Genomic DNA, 12,048 nt, shown 5'->3' on the forward strand with positions numbered 1-12,048 from the left:
GACAGTTATTGCAACTTTATCTGTCTTTCCCAGCTAAAGTTGTTTGTTTTTCCGATACTGGTGGGGTGCTGAATTTAATGATGCTTTGAAACACGAACGTTATCAGGTTTTTCCCAACGCGGATGGTTCAAGAGAGCCGAAACTCTACGGGTTGCCTCTATTACAGAGGCCGGATCAGACCGAAACTGTATCACTGAATGTGTCTCACTGAGCAGAGAGGAAGGAGAGCCGACCGAGGAACTGTCTTCTGGAAAAGATCAGGAAAGCACGAGTAAAGCTACAGAGTACAGCAAACACATAATTACAGGCTCGGGCAGGTCTTCTACTCCACTGATAAAATATTATTGAAATGATCCCGAGTACGATAATATGGACTCTTCACCTCCCATTTATTCCGTTGTGATTTCCCCCTTTTTTGGGCTCCTTGTTGTTCAGTGTATCTGCAGTTGTTTCACTTTATTCAGCATTGCTACTGTTTGACCTTGTTCTGTTTGTTCTACTTCATATAATGATTTGGACTGTACACAAGACTGGATTTTCACAGAATCCCAGTACATGTGACGATATTAAACCGATTCCAATTGCATCCACCTGGAGAACAAATCTGAATCAGTCTTCCCACCATGGGGGAGTCACAGTCCGTGGACAGATCGGGCCGCCTTGTCCGGACCACAGTGAGAGGTGAGCGGCGACTTGGATATCAGGGGTTCGCAACTTCACAGAGTACGTCACGGCGGTACGTCATTTCCGGGTAAGGTACTCTTCCTGACTAGAACTGGATGACGATAGCTTTATGCCCTTCTATCCTAATGTAAAACCAGATTATTCTGATCTGCTGCCTCCGCTGGGCGCTCGCGCAATTTGTTTCATATCTGTAGCAACTCACCTGGTAAGGAACAAAGCGAACCAACATTTTCTGTGTTCGCTGTATTTCAGAAACATCTTTGGGACCTGGCTGCTGACGCCTCCTTGTGTGAGATATATTGCAAACTGGTTATCGTCTGCCGATAATCGCGTTCCTCTCAACCTCAGGGTGTTTCTCTACAGCGGACACAAACCGATCCAGTTTATCCGTTTCGCGCTGGTTTATGATTATTCCTCTCACATGTACCGAGATACAGTGGAACTGTGTCTGGCGTTTTGTTCCATGAAACTCCAATCATGACACAATGTATTGAGTGGAACAATGTACAGCAATATCATGTCTCTGTTCTTATGCACCGTGTCTCGTGTAATTAAAGGAAACATGCATTTCAGTGTAGATGGAAATGTTGGGCTGGGGATTCATCCTTCAGTGGTCCCGGGAATCTTTTGCATCCAGGAAGCCGTTCTGTTCTCACCCTGGTCCGGGCAAAGAAACGCGGGGAAATACAGCGCACATACTTTGGTGTTTTACCTATCGGGATCTATAGACTTAAAACACTGGAACGGCTCGTTCCTTCAGACTTATCACAGACCTAATGTAATTGGTGTATGTTCTAAACTTACCAGACTTCCCAAAATCTCTCAAAGTCATTTAGAGTCATTGGGCCAGCCGAAAAAAAATGAGCTGAAAATTGGTAGATCAAATTTCATGCAGGTAACTGCGAGCTGTTGTACTTTGGGGTGACTTACATGTTGAACTTTGAGGCACCGATGAGCGCGGTGGAACAGAGGGATCCGGGAATAGAGATCCATAATCTCCCTAAAGCGGCATCACAGGTCGACCCTGTCGTAAAGAGAGCTTTTGGTACATTGACCTTCATAAGTCAAGGTATTCAGCATCGGAGGTGAGATGTTATGTTGGAGTTGAATAAGACGATGATGAGGCCGAATTAGACATAGACATAACATAGTACAGCACAGTACAGGCCCTTCGGCCCACAATGTTGTGCCGACCCTCAAACCCAATCTCCCATCTAACGCCCCACCTGAAATTCCTCCATATACCTGTCTAAGTAGTCTCTTAAATTTCACTAGTGTATCTGCCTCCACCACTGACTCAGGCAGTGCATTCCACGCACCAACCAGTCTCTGAATAAAAAATACATTCTCTGATATCCCCCTTGAACTTCTCACCCCTTACCTTAAAGCCACGTCCTCTTGTATTGAGCAGTGGTGCCCTGGGGAAGAGGCGCTGGCTATCCACTCTATCTATTTCTCTTATTATCTTGTACACCTCTATCATATCTCCTCTCATCCTCCTTTTCTCCAAAGAGTAAAGCCCTAGCTCCCTTAATCTCTGTTCATAAGCCATACTCTCTAAACCAGAGCAGCATCCTGGTAAATCTCCTCTGTACCCTTTCCAATGCTTCCACACCCTTCTTATAGTGAGGCGACCAGAAGTGGACACAGTACTCCAAATGTGGCCTAACCAGAGTTTTATAGAGCTGCATCATTACCTCGCGACTCTTAAACTCTATCTCTCGACTTATGAAAGCTAACGCCCCATAAGCTTTCTTAACTACCCTATCGACCTGTGAGGCAACTGTCAGGGATCTGTGGACATGTAACCCCAGATCCCTCTGCTCCTCCACACTACCAAGTATCCTGCCATTTACTTTGTACTCTGCCTTGGAGTTTGTCCTTCCAAAGTGTACCACCTCACACTTCTCCGGGTTGAACTCCATCTGCCACTTCTCAGCCCACTTCTGCATCCTATCAATATCTCTCTGCAATCTTTGACAATCCTCTACACTATCTACAACACCACCAACCTCTGTGTCGTCTGCAAACTTGCCAACACATCGTTCTACCCCCCACATGCAGGTCGTTAATAAAAATCACGAAAAGTAGAGGTCCTATAACCGGTCTTTGTGGGATACCACGAGTCAGAACCCTCTAATCCGAATGTACTCCTTCCAGCACGACCGCCTGCCTTCAGCAGGAAAAACAATTTTTAATCCACCTGACCAAACTTCCCTGGATCCCATGCCTTCTGACTTTCTGAATAAGCCAACCGTGTGGAAACTTGTCACATGCTTTTTTAAAATCCATGTAAATCACATCCACTGCACTTCCCCCATCTATATGCCTGGTCACCTCCTCAAAGAACTCTATCAGGCTTGTTAGACACGATCTGCCTTTCAGAAAGCCATGCTGAATGTCCCTGATCAGACGACGGTTCTCTAAGTGCCCATAGATCCTATCTCTGAGAACCTTTCCCAACAGCTTTCCCGCCACAGACGTAAAGCTCACTGGTCTATAATTACCTGGACTATCCTTACTACCTTTTTTGAACAAGGGGACAACATTAGCCTCTTTCCAATCCTCTGATACCATTCCCGTGGACAACGAGGACATAAAGATCCTAGCCAGAAGCTGAGAAATCTCTTCCTTCGCCTCGTGGAGCAGCCTGGGGAATATTCCGTCAGGCCGCTGGGATTTATCCGTCCTAATGTATTTTAACTACTTCAATACCTCTTCTCCCTGAATACCAACATGCTGTAGCGATGTGCTACACACAGTGCTAGAATAACGACACGTAGTCGGTAAGTGGAGTTGCGATAAAAGAGATTTATTCAAACTTTGCGGCCTCCTTTAAAGCCTTCCCGTTCCCGCCCTCCCTGGGCAGGCTGCTGTGGGGAATGCATATTCCCAGACCCTTTCCAAGCGCGGGATTTTCCCCCTGCTGGTGAAGATGGCCTGGCACCCTTTTTGGGGCCGGCCCTCTGCCTGCGCGCGCTGTTTCGTTAGCCGGTTCTTGTGTGCTAGAACGTGAGTCGCCACAGTATCACATTAACCAACCCAAACCCCTTGTCCTCTAGTAGCTGAGTTCCAGAAAACATCTGGTCAATGGGATGCTCTGGTCCGAGATTAGATGATCCTCTTAGATTTATGTTTCAGGCAATCGACGGTGATGGGGATGAAGGAGCGGTTGTCCCCTCAGTGAGTTGGGCAACCACTTCCAGTTTGTACCCGGAGGATAAAGATAATTCACATCTTTGCACTCGCCCGAGTCAAGGTGGAGACAACGGAAGAGAGAAACAGATGGGAGAACGTGTTTATTATGTGGTCTTCCGCAAATAAAGTGGGGGATAATTAACCTGATATGAATGGATTTTAACAAGGCATTAAAGATATCCATGGTAGGACCAATTATAACGTCAGAAGGTTTGGTATCCAGGGAAAGTTTGCTGGTGGATTCAGAACTGACGCTCACAGAAGGCAGATGATAGTTGTGGATGGAGCGTTTTCTCTCTGGGTATCCGTGACCAGTGGTGTCCTGCAGAGATCTGTTCTGAGACCCCCGGCTTTTTTCAGTTTTTATCAATGATTTGGATGAGGAGGTGGAAGGGTGATTTATTGTATTTTCAATGATGTGGAGGTTGGTGGAATTATGGAGAGTACAAAAGTTTGTCACAGATGACAACAGGACAGTGACAGGACGCAGGGCAGCGCTGAGAAGTTACAGATGGAGTTCAACCCGGAAAGGTACGAAATGATTCACTTTGGAAGGATGAATTTGAAGGCAGAGGTGATACTTTCTCGAGTCAACCGAGGGCCACACAATAGTACGAGTTGCACAATGGAAACAGAGTGATGAGACTCTCTCCAATAAGGCGACGGCCGCCCATCGGTACGAGTACCACAATAGTCACGGAGCGGTGCACTGCAAGAGCAGAAGGAAGTGTGATTGACAGGAGAGCTTGACCACATCCGCTGCTCTGCACGTACTTATAGTGACGCTCGAAAGGCAATATAGCTGAAAATAAATCAGGAGATAAAAAATCAACTTCCTGGCAAATGATACAACAACCTGAGAACCTGCGGATTGTTCGTAGATTTTACTTAACATATTTGTTCAAACACAGAATGGTGGGAGAAAGAGTTGTAGAATTGTGGCAGGTTTGAGAATATTTTTAAAGTTAAATAGACTGCAACGCACATTACAGGAATGGGGTGATCAAGTCATTGACTGGCAGAGGTCAGGTTCCTGCCAAACGACCCTTGTGTGCACTGGAAAACATTGTTCTTCAAACTGTCCACAGCCCTCGTTAATTTCCCGAAGGCACGTTCCCTTTTTGACCTCAGGTCTCTGGAATATCGCTGTGGATATTTTAAAGTGTTTTGAGGGATATGTGCTGTGTATTTTATTGGCACTCATGTCAGCTGTCACTGTGATTTCCATCATTCAAACCGCAGAAATGACTGGAACGAGGAAAGAAAAGAATCAGCGAATGTTCCCCTTTAATAAAGAAGTGTTCTCCATTTCACCTGCCAGAACAAACTCCTTCCCTCAATTTCAGAAGGCAATGTGTTCCTTCAAATGTTACAAAATGATTCGACTTCAAGATGAATGAATGCCTACTTTCAAAGCAACACAGATATTTTTTTTTAAATCCAATTTAATAGCTGAAGCCAGGTATCATGGAAAATAACGTGAAAAAAGCACATCATATTTTGTTTTAAAGTAAATAAATTGCAATATCCCTTGAGGAATGACATTCATGACATGGGAACAGAGTGAGTAAAAATACTTTAAGGTAAGTGTTTGTGCAGTTGGTTGTTATTAATGTCCCTGACAAGATAGCCACGCTAAATGCCTCAGTGGAATTGCACTCACCTCAATAAAACTCTGCTAAACCGATCCCCAGTCCATCTGAGCAGCTGAAACGCTCCGTACAACTGAACGCTGCTTCTGACGGAATATGGGATATCCGGCGATTTACTATATCGCGGCCATTTTCTATCCCACACTTGTAGCGGTTGGTGTCCCCGGTAAGATGCCGGAGCTGGTTACTTTATGTACGGTGCCGTCGTCTTGCTGTTGCTCTGCTGCGGGATCCGCACTGTTACTGAGCACGGATGCGACCGTCGGCTGAAACGTGTTGCCGGAATGGAGGGTTCAGGCATATGATTGTTTTATTTGCATTTTCCATACTTAGATCGCAGTGTTTTCCGCTTTTGTCAATTAAATTCGTGCCGATAATGTCACTGTTTCACAATTTCACCTCGCTAGGCTTTCTGAAGTGACACCGGTCTCTGCTTTTCTAGGTCCGAGTCTCTATCAGTGTAGGAACTTCGACCTTATAACAACGAAGCAGCTTATTTAAATGATTGTCCAGTCTATGTTCGACACGTAGGTCTGTTCTTCTGTAAATTTTACTGTAATTTTCAGTAAATGAGAAGTCGTGCTTCATATCTCCTTGACTCCACTTTGTCACCGCTACAAACAATCCCTTCAGCTATTTCACATCTAATAATGGAAATGGTGTTGTTTACAGGAGCGATCGTCCGTTCACCGGTACGTGAGTCGTGGAAATCGGATGCCTCGCTCTAAACTGTGGGAAGGTCGCCAATCCACCGACACTCACATCCGTCATTGTCCTCCAGCCGGAGTGCAGCGACCGAGTCCGTACACACTGGACTCCCGCTTTCCACTTCCAAACAGACCATACCCTGCGTCGCATCGGTAGAATGGGGGCATTCAGGGAGCTGATCATATTTGTATTTTGTTTCCAAATTTCTTGCAGTTAACTTAACGGCGATTGTGATCCTCTCTCGGGGAAAATGCGGACTCTCCAAATGCATCACCGGTTACCTGGTTGGAATGGCAACAGCGGATCTGATGGTGGTTATCGTTGTTTCTTTAGTGGAACAGACCAACAATATCTACATTTATTCCAGATCCCTGCTCTTTACTCCTGTATGCGCTCTGACAATTACATTTCGGTCTGTAACAACGGACTGTTCTGTTTGGTTTATGGTCAGTTTTACCTTCGATCGCTTCATCGCAATATGTTGCCGAAAGCTGCGGGAACGATACTGCACCGAGAGAACAGCAACGGTGGTTATCGTGACCGTGGTTATAGTGAGCTGCGGGAGATGTGCCCCGGTTTACTTTGCAATTGAACCTTACGTCATCATTGACAATACGCCGTGGCGGTGCACCGGCACATCTGAATTCGCTACTTCACCCGTGTGGAGAGCATACCAATTACTGGGGAGTATTTTAACACCATTGCTACCAATCGGCTTAATCCTGGTGTTTAACGGGTTAACCGTAAGATATATCGTTGTGGCAAATCGAGTCCGCAGAATGCTTCGGCACAGCAGCGACAATCAGAAAGATGCCGAGGTGGGAAAACGCAGAAAATCGATTATTTTGCTGTTTTCCATATCAGCTAATTTCATATTATTTTGGATGCCCTATGTAGCCCATTCCCTGAAATGGCAACTGCAAAACTATTTTTACCAGAACAGATATTTGAGTTCCCCAGTATACATCCTACAGCAATTTGGGTTAATGTTACTATTGCTCAGCGTGTGCACCAATACTTGTATCTATACACTGACACAGAGGAAATTCAGAGAAGAGCTGAGGAATGGAATGAAGTATGTGTTTACATTAAATGGCCATCTGTGTAGATAACACCCGCCTCCAATGGCAATTCAGCGGAATATTCAAATAAAGCCGTTTCACAATGAACAGGGTTGGCAAATATGTCATAAACTTAATTAATCATACGCCTGCTCATCCTGAAATTGTAGAATTGGCGGAAGATTGCTGACTTCATACAATTCGGGTAGGTAGCAATACAAACGTTCAGTGCTGCTGGCGTGTTTGTTACAATGGTTGAGGTATGTTGCAAACTATCACAGACACTCGACTGTCACAAGGGCAGGGATGGCTGCAGGACTTTCCGTGTTTTAGATGTTGAAAAATGGGCAGGGTCGGGTAACAGAGTGTAAAGGGAGTGCGAAGGCAGATCAGGGATAGTAAGGCAGATGCAGAAAGGGAGGGCAACGTGCAGCGTTCGTTTGTTAATAGACTGTGAGACGAACACAGAAACATGAAGGGCGCGATCTCCCTATTTGGAGTATTCTATACAGCCGCTCACCAGATTAACAAAAAAAAAAACCCGCAACGGGAACAGCGAGGAACGGTTCGGGAGCGGAACGGCGACACGTGTCATGCTATTGGCACGGGTAAATGAAACAATATTCTTTGGGACCTGCCCAGGGTAAAAGGTTTCGGTATGGCAGAATATCTCAGTTGTGTCCAGGAAGGATTCACGTCACTATAAGAAGACAGGCGGATAGCGAACAGTCCAAACCGGATCTAACATTAGAAAAGGAAACGGGTCAGGTGACAGATCTCTCCGCGGGTCGGCATTTCAGAGCGATAGGGCAGAACTCCCCGACATTTACCTTGCACGGGGATAGGACCAGGAGCATGGAGTGCATTTTATTGGGGCTCTGCGAATTATGGGGCTACCTGACAGGAACTTGGGAAGGTAAATTGGGAAATGGTGTACTCCGGGAAATGCGCAGCAGATATGTGGTGATTGTTGAAGGAACAATGACATGAGGTTCAGTATAGGCTTGTCTCTTTATGGCAGGGAAAGGATGATAGCGTAAAGTAACCCTGGGAGACAAGAAGATTGGAACGATTCAAGAGGAAGAAAGAAAGATACTTAAGATTTAGGAAGAAAGGATCACATAGGGCTATGGCGAGTCACAGTGCAGACAAGAAAGAATTTAACAGTGGACTTAGAAGAGGTAGAAGGGGGGTTGAGAAGGCCTTGGCGAGTTGCACTGTGAAGAGCAGGAGGAGACTGGAGAGAGTGGGGGCAGATCAGAGGAAAACTTGTGTCTGGAGTCCAAGGAGGCAGTGAATCTCCTCACCGAATACATTGATGAATGTGAACACAGCGAAAAAAAGCAGATATGCTCGAACATGCCGACGCTGAAAAAGAGGATGCGCTGGAAACTTGGAAAACATTATGATGGATAATTTCCCCGATATAGGAAAGGATATAGTCCAGGCAATTTTGGAAGGCGAGCGAAGTTACTGCTGAGCTTTTGGACAGGATATTTGTGTCTTCGCTGGCCACAGAGGTAAAACTAGACGATTTCAGGTTGGAAAAAGTTATTCATTTGTTGACGTAAGATAACAGCTATACTTCTTGAAATTATAGACCAGGGAGTCTTACATCAGTAGTGGGTAAACTACTGGAGAGGATTATTGAAGAGGAAATTAATGAGAATTTGGAGAAACGTAGTTTGGCTACGGAGAGACAACATGGCATGTTGTCCTTCCTGAGCCAGACAGAATTATTTGAAAAAGTGAAATTAAAACAAACAGAAGAATCAGAACAGTAGATGTGGTTGCATCAATTTTGGTCAGAAGTTTGATCAGTTCCCCATAGTAGACTCATTCAGAAAGTCAGGAGGCGGGTGAACCAGGGAAACCTGGCTGCTTGGTTCACAATTGGCTTACTCACAGAAGGCAGATGATTAGAGTGAATTCTGACCGGAAGGCAGCGGGCAGCGGTGTTCCACAAGGAGGATCGAAATTTCGGTACACTTTACAACTATACTTGAAATCTGCAGTTACGGTGCTCCGAGAAATAGGGCTGAGGGGAATAACCGATTTAATCTGATCACCCAGCAGCAGCTGGATAATTTATAGAATTATATTATGAAGACTCGCAGTCCTCTTTTATTGTCATTTAGTAATGCATGCATTAAGAAATGATACAATATTTCCTCTGGTGTGATATCACAAAACACCGGACAGACCAAGACGGAAAAAACGAACAAAACCACATCATTATAACGTGTAGTTACAACAGTGCAACAAGACCATAACTTGATGAGGAACAGTCCGCATCTCACGCAGACGGGAGAAGGAACAAAAACTCTCCCTGCCATGCCCGACCACAGTCAACTCTGAGTCTTCAGAAAACTTTGAGCTCCGATCAGCCCTCCGACACCGAGTACCGAGCACCATCTCTGTCCGAACGATTCGACCTCAATCATCTTTATTAGAGGTGTACAAGATAATGAGAGGCATTGACCGTGTGGATATTCAGAGGCTTTTTCCCAGGACTGAAATGGCTAGCACGAGAGGGCACAGTTTTAAGGTGCTTGGAAGCAGGTACAGAGGAGATGTCAGGGGTAAGACTTTTACACAAAGAGTGGTGAGTGCGTGGAATGGGCTGCCGGTGGCGATGGTGGAGCCGGCAACGATAGGGTCTTTGAATGGTCTCCTGGATGACTATATGCAGCAGTAGAAAACTAGAGGGCTATGTGTAAAACCCAGGTAGTTCGAATGTAGGGACATGTTCAGCACAGCTTTGTGGGCCGAAGGGCCTGTATTGTGCTGTATGTTTTCTATGTTTCTATGACCGCACCTTTCCGAGATTTAACAACTTTTCCATTTATTTGTGCTTCTCAAAAATGTGTACAGTACAATTAAACCTCCCCCGGAAGTTCAAAATGAGCAATCCAGGCTGCCTTATATTTCCACACAACTAAAGGGGAGAATCGGTTAATTACCCTTTAATTTAAATTTTGCACTCTTATTTAATTTAATACACACACACACACACACACACACACACACACACACACACACACACACATATATACATGTATTAATTTACCTTTTTCGTCTATGATGAATTACATTGTACTGCTGCCGTAAAGATCACACGTTCCAGGACATTGCCGGTGATATTAAACCAGATTCTGAAATTGTCAGGGGAGACCCTCCCACCGGTCACGTGATCACACATTACCGCAGATGTGCAGCAGTTGCGGTTGTTACGGGCCTGCGGTTTCGCACTGTGGACTGTTACTTTAAGAGCGCCTGAGTGAGGCGGGACTATGACGTCAATCACAAGCTTTCGCAGTTTGTGCAGATTAAAATAGACAGACAGAGAGATAGATAGAGAGAGAGAGAAAGAGAGAGAGAGAGAGAGGGAGGGAGGGAGGGAGAGAGAGAGAGAGAGAGAGAGAGAGGGAGGGAGGGAGGGAGGGAGGGAGGGAGGGAGGGAGAGAGAGAGAGAGAGAGAGAGAGAGAGAGAGAGAAAGAGAGAGAGAGAGCACAGCTACTCTCGCAGTCTGAGTAAGAGTTGGAACTAAGAACTGCCGGGGCAGGTTTGCTCCAGATGTGTGTGTCTCACACTTCGTATTATCCACCGGAGTGGATTCAGGAATGATCTGTGGGACCACTCGAAGTTAACCCTTGCCTGGGTATATGATGTGGTAACCACTTGAAGACGACATTCCTGTGACAGGTCACTTTTATGAGATATTTGAGTGGACTTTGGATCGATTCAATGGATAAGATCTTCGACGACGGCTCTTTCGTTTATCTGTGAAATTCGACGTGATCGCCTTCTCTCTACGGTTGTCTGGGATTACAGATATCTCTCTCTCTCACATCATTCACATCGTGGACAACTGAACTTGCATATTTCACCCTCGTAAGACTCTAGCTTTGTTTCCAAGTTTGTTACCTCGGAAGCCACACACATATATATACCTACATAACACTGTTAACTTTTCTTTATCCTGCTTAAGTTAAGATATTATAAGTAGTTACTAATAAAGATAGTGGTTTTAACATCTAAACCAGACTCCATTTGTAATCTATTGCTGCTGGTTCGTAACACCGGTTTGTTTCCCAAGTCCCACCCTCCGCTCTGCTTTACTGAGCCGAGGGAGGGATCGCTGACTGCGGGGTGAAGACATCAAGTTCACATCGGTGCGTATCGAGGCCGGTCCCAAGCGGGGAGGCCTGATGTTGGGCAGTCAGTCCCGTTAACTTCTCCGAATTGGCGGCCTCGCCCCGCTTCCTGGAGCAGAATCTGCCGGCGTCGGTCCGGGTTGTGGGACCTTCACAGCGAACCATCTGAAATGAGCCTCTGCTCAGTCCCTGTTGTTCTAGTTCTGACGGGCGGGGGAGGAATGAGGCGGTGATGCCGGGACTAGACCCCGCTTTCATCTTTCATCTTTCGTCCGTTCAGACAAGGCGGTGGCGTCCAGATCAGTCACCTCCTCCCACTGTGGATGGGCATTTGTTTTTCAGCCCATTTCACAGTTATGACCTGCTGAAGTGCAGCCATTGTTTCCCGATGTATGACCCTATTTACGGGAGATTTGGACCTCTTGCATTAATCTGTGCTGCTCAAAAAATTGTACACACACACACACACACACACACACACACACACACACACACACACAACGTCCTTATTGTGGTTCACAGTTTTTCTCTGTTATTATGTATTACTTAGTATTGCTGCCGTAAAGACAACACATTTTTATGACACG

The sequence above is a fragment of the Mobula birostris genome, chromosome 13 (assembly GCF_030028105.1).
Source record: "Mobula birostris isolate sMobBir1 chromosome 13, sMobBir1.hap1, whole genome shotgun sequence".
NCBI classification, from domain to species: domain Eukaryota; kingdom Metazoa; phylum Chordata; class Chondrichthyes; order Myliobatiformes; family Myliobatidae; genus Mobula; species Mobula birostris.